The sequence below is a fragment of the Anarrhichthys ocellatus genome, unplaced genomic scaffold, assembly GCF_004355925.1.
Source record: "Anarrhichthys ocellatus isolate YVR2014 unplaced genomic scaffold, GSC_Weel_1.0 scaffold35, whole genome shotgun sequence".
Lineage (NCBI taxonomy): Eukaryota > Metazoa > Chordata > Actinopteri > Perciformes > Anarhichadidae > Anarrhichthys > Anarrhichthys ocellatus.
In genome coordinates, this window is record NW_022280065.1 from 2,266,545 (window position 1) to 2,272,386 (window position 5,842).

General features: G+C 45.3%; 1 protein-coding gene across 3 annotated transcripts in view; it reads right to left on the reverse strand.

The window, feature by feature from the left end:
• celf3a (cugbp, Elav-like family member 3a) overlaps positions 1–5,842 on the reverse strand; it is a 25,821-nt gene that overhangs the window by 16,254 nt on the left and 3,725 nt on the right. The window lies entirely within an intron of this gene.

The window sequence follows — 5,842 nt, forward strand, 5'->3', positions numbered from 1 at the left end:
CACACACACACACACACACACACACACACACACACACACACACACACTCGCTCTGTCTGCTCCTGTCGCTCACAGCAACATCGACACATAATCTGTTCGCTCTGCGATGCCACGGGGGATTTTCCTGGGATTATGAGATATTAAATCCATAGGTCATTTAATCAAATCATGCATGAAGCCCTGAGAACGTCAACGTCCATACGCACCGAGGAGAGGATCCCATTTTCATCTACCACGACAACCTAAATGTGTTTTAGATAGAGGACCGTTTACAGCCGGAGCGAGTAAGGCATATCGATGATGATATTTTTCTCCATTATGCGCGCAGAGCAGATGATAATCTCTGCGCTCTTAGCTCAACGCAGCCAGTGTTGTTGAGTCTATATAGCAGGCTGCTGCTGCTGCGTGAGGGTGACACATTTCTGTCGTCTGTTTTCTCTCCAATTTCAATCCATGAATTCTGCCCTGAGAAGCAGCCACTCTGAATGTTAAATGTATCAGCAGAGACCATCTCCGCCGCTTTTCAACAACATTTACAGCAGGGAGGCAGAGTTGGAGGTGGAGGGTTGGGGTGTAGTCGGGTGGGGCTTGGGGGGTGGGGGGCACAAAGACAATTTTCTGTCTTTGCCTCCCCTCCGCTCCATCACACAGGGCTGGTCATTGCATCGCACCGGTCGCCTAGCAACCTGGCATCCCTCGTCCCCGCCGTCTCCAGGCAACGGGACCTGCGACCGTAATCAACCTGCCAGCCCCCCCCCTCCCCTCCCCTCCCTGCTCTGTTTCCTCTCCCGTCTCTGCTGCTTTTGCTCCCTCGCTTCTCCATCCACCACCTCCCCGCAAATGCACTTACGCTGGGACGCACTTGTGAATTCACCCGGGGGAAAAGAACAAGCACAGGTGGAAATTGGTATATTCACAGGAAAAAAAAAGAACGAAAAGAACAAACAAAAAAAAGGGGAGATTAAGAGACGCAGATGATTATGAGCTCGCACAAAGAGTTGGAACAAAGCGACAGAGGCAGGGACAAAAAAAAAAGAAAAGTAGGGATGCACAAGTATACGGTCTGTTAATGATTCCGCACGTGGATGCACACACAGATGCGCACACACATGAGCGGGCAAGCACAGAAAGCAGGGAGAAAGCCTACTTTCTCCTAAATTCAGCCAGTCGCTAAGTCAATCAAACACACAGAGACTGACAGCTCCACGCCTGTACAGTTCAATAATATTTAATCAATGAACCAGTCTTCGGTGTCAAAGCTGCTTCCCAGTGCTGTCTCCTTCCCCTACAGGGTTCAGTAGTCTGTCCAGTATCAAGGCGAAGATGACAGCTATTGAAGCTGACATTCAGCCTTTTTTGTCAGACAGCCAACAAAAATCCTTCAAAGTGTAGAAACTGAATATCAAAGAGTAAATTTCTAACAACACTCAAGTTGACTCTCAATTGTTTTGTCTCTTCTGACTGTTAAATATTCATGTCAAGTGTTGTTTGACTCGACTCAGTGGAGCAGAAGGGGAAAAGAACTGAATCGCAGGACACATTTCTGTGTGTGTGTGTGTGGGGGGGGGGGGGGGTACAGATAGGGTCCATGTCCTACTTTCTTTTTGTTTTTTTTTAACTCCACCATAGTCCAGTGTATATGTAGTTCAAAGAGACTAATGAGTTTTGAAACAACAGCCTCTTCCCACTTTTGTGTGCTCCCATACCACCGCACTCCCTAACCCCCCAAAACACACTATTTCTCAGTAACAGATGTCTGTATTTAAGCTGATAAACACACTGCCTCAATGCACCACCAACCCCCTCCACCCTTACTGCCACCCACTGTTCATTATCTCAAACTTTCATTCATCTCTTCCTCCCCCTCCCCCACCCTCCCTTATTGCCACCCCTTCATTTATCCAATTTCTCTCTAATTCACACCCATTTACCACCTTTATATATCCAATCTGCATTCATCATAACAGTCGCCCCAGAGTGACGTACAGAGGCCCTTTTTTTTTGTTTGTCAGTCAGCGCCGCCTGTCCTGCGTCGTCCCCGCCGCGCATTGATATGCATGCATATGTAAATGAATCGACGCCTGAATGCACACTCAACTCCAGATAGATTCATCAAGTGAACACATTTGCTCCGAGGCCGCGCTAATTGCTATCATCATCGTCACCATCGCCGCAACTCACTGACATCAGGACACGGCTACATATGGAGGCCTTGCTTTATCTGCTTATAGTCAGATACATGAAATGACATGTGAGCAGGTTTACATGCTCATGCTCACATCATAATGTTTAAGGGCCGCAGTGAAACAAATCTATTTTGTGTCATTTTTTGCCTTCGTTGCGCGCAAAAATGTCAGTTTCTGCCTAGTTAGGGTTAGCAGAAAAGAGACTAAAATGCAAAGATGTAATAAGTGAATGTTAACATCACCCTGCAACTGTTCATGGCCCGCATGTGTCTCTACAGCAGAACGTCTGCTCAGACATTAAGGGCACAACGTTCTGGCACTACAACTTCCCATCTCGTATCCTGCGTGAAAAGCTTGAGCTATATTTAGCATATGTATTTATTTCAGACTATTGATAAAACCCCTCTGTCTGCTCCGTCTGAGTCCTTATGGCTGAGTAAATGTCAGGCTTAGTCAGATGTTCCACTCAAAGAGGGCTCTATCCTCTCGTATGGGCAGCTTAAACACAAGGCCTCGTCGCTCAGATTCTACACACACATACGCGCGCGCGCGCACACACACACACACACACGGTAGATAATGAATGAAGAAACCTGAGAGCAGCCTACAATAAACCCAACAACTTCCATCCATCCATATCTTAGGATGTGTACTCTCCATGGAAACACGTGCACACAAAGACAAACAGACACTTACACACAGCCGCGCATGCACGCACACAAAAGCACACGCACCCTTCATTAAACCGCGTTAGTGCGAACACCTGCCCTCCCTTCCCCCGCTGCACATGCAAATATACACCAAAACACACACACACACACACACACACCCGCGCAGCTACTTTCTCACTTGGGCACAGTGGCACTATTAAATACTTATTGCATTTAAAATGAACTGTGAGGCATTGTTGCAAATATTAATTCAAGACGGTGTGTTATGAGGGGTAGTCTAGAGTATCTCTACTGATGCAGATATGAGCTTCAGGGCTGCAACTGACAATTCCTTTCCTTATCGATCAAATGAAAATTTTGACATTTTGGGAAATGCGCTAATTGGCTTTCATGCCAAGAGTTAGGAGAATACTTCTATGTCTAGATGCTAAATATGATGCTGAAGGATGTTAGCTTAGCTTAGAATAAAGACTGGAAACAGTTAGGCTGGCTGTTAAACAAACACGATATGTGTTGATTAGCAAGTAGTGGTAGGTGGATTTTGGTAAATCTGGACAGAACCAGACCAGCTGTTTCTCCCTGTTTCCAGTCTTTATGCTATGCTAGGCCAACAGGCTGCAGCTTCATATTTACTGGACATACATGAGAGTGGTATCAGAAGGCAAATAAGCAAAATTCCCAAAATGTCAAACTTTTCGTTCAACCAACTGGTTATTTTCTCAATTAATCGTCTCCAAAAATGCCAGAAAAGTCCATGGGGACAACAGTCCAAAACCCAAATACATTAAGTGTGCGATCACAGAGGAAAACCAGAAAACATTTTCTCCTAAAAAGCTGGAAACAGTGTATATTTGATATTTTGTCTTGAAAAATGACTTGGATGCTTAATTAATTAAGGAATGATGGAAATAGTTGCTGTATCCCTTTGTGTCTGAAGACCTTTAATGGCAGATAGCAATGAGATTCAATCATTCAGCTCATTCAACAGTTATCTATTTGAAGTTGTTGAAATATAAGTTTGGGGTGGCGGTGTAAAATGGCTTCTTTTTAACGTGGCATATCTGGATGTTATTGTCTCTGTTGAGCCTCACAGCAGCTGACTTAGCCAGACGAACCGACCTGAGACGGCGCAGAGATAAAGTGAACAGAGGGGACAAGAGTACAAGATGTCCAAACAGGATTGAACGCGAGTACCTCCCACCTCCATTTCCACACTTCCTCTCGGAGTGAATCTGGTATATTGCTCCTGCCTCTTTTTTTCTCTCCTCCCTTTTCCAACTCCATCTTTCTCTCATTTCGGCTCAATGTGCTTTTGACACTCCTCCTCCCCCTCTCACTTAGAGACGGCCTCTCTCACCTGAAATTAAACACAAGGCCAGGTGCCACTCCGAAACTACCATCTGTTCACCCCTGCCTGACTTCTTTCTTTCTATTTATTTCTTCTTTCCCATTATTAGCAGAGAGAAAAAAATCTGTAAAAATAGCGAGGAGAAAAAAAAAAAGCCTTAAGCTCCAACTCTTACTTTCCAGAGAGGAGAAATGCTAACAGAAAAGCAGCACTGAGTGTTAATGACTTCCTTCAGCTTTTTCAGGTGAGCTTTCATTCTCCTCTCAGTCCAATAATTGCTTTCATGTTATTTCTTTTGTATCGGCCGAACCATGAGATGCCAAAGTTAATTATTAGTTGGCAGTGCAGGTGCAATTAGATGACAATTACACCACAGCTGGTAGCAGGGGTGGGAGGCAGTTCTAGTCCACATGGGTGTGTGTGGAGCTAATAATATGGTTTTCGCCTTTTTTTTTCCTTCTTCTTTCGGCAAAGGGAGGGGGGGGAGGGCAGGGGAGGATTGAGAGAGCACAGGAGGGTTTAGCTTGTTCCACACGGCTTAGAGGTAAGAGGTTGTGAGAAGGAGAGCCGCTGGGGTTGAAACACAGGGGGGACAGGGCTTTAGCCATGGGGCATTGGGCCCTGCTGATCCCCTACGAGAGGTCAGGAAGGTCACGCTACTGTCACGCTAACAATGAGATTTCTTTTGTTGCCACCCTAGTACCAGCCTGCTCCTTCAATTGTCTCCATGTCCCCCGATAACCTCCTGCCTGCCATTACGACATTGTTCTGCTGAAACAATCGATAAGTCAGTGTTCAACATTTTTAATCGTTGAGTAACTGTTTATTTATCACGGCTGAAATTCCAAACATTTTCTGGCTCAAGCATCTCAAAATGTGAGGGCTGGGGCTATTTGTCTGCCTTAGGGTGTCACCGATTAATTACGTTGTCTATAAAAGGTCTTAGAAAATTGTGAAAAATGCCCATCACGATCTGCCTTGTTTTGTTTTGTCCTACCAACAGCCTAAAACTCAAAGATGTCCAGTTCACTATCACACGAGACAAAGAAAAGCAGCTCACATTTTAGAGGCTGGCACCAGAGAATGCTTTGCAGTTTTGTCTGAAAGATTACCCAATTGAATACCAGTGGGTTTCGGCCTGTTCGTAGGATTAAAACAAGCAATTTGATCACATCACAAAACTGAATGAATGATTCATCGGATAAATCAATACTGAAATGAATCGTAAGGTGCAGCCCGACACTGTTCTCCTGCTCCTCCTCGCTTTCCTCAAAAACTATGGTCATGCGCTGCCATTCGGCAGAGAGAGAGAGAGAGAGAGAGAGAGAAAAAGAAAGAAGTGAATGATGTAGATTTCAACAAAAATAGCCAAAAGGAAACAGGGGTAAGGCCTTGTTAGTCAAAGAGGAAGCAGCAGCAAGTCTGGGAGCACACTCTGTCTCAGTAATTCCTTGCCTTGTCGCCTTGTCTCTCATATAGCCGGTTATTATAGAGACGCGGCTGTCATGTCATATTTAGCTCTGGAAATGTCATTTGGCAGCACACCTGCTGCCTGGCTATGCTAATAAAGCTAGGTTTAACTTTGATTAGAATTCAGAGGGAGAGATGGATGGAAAGAGGGGGGGGGGGGGGGGGGG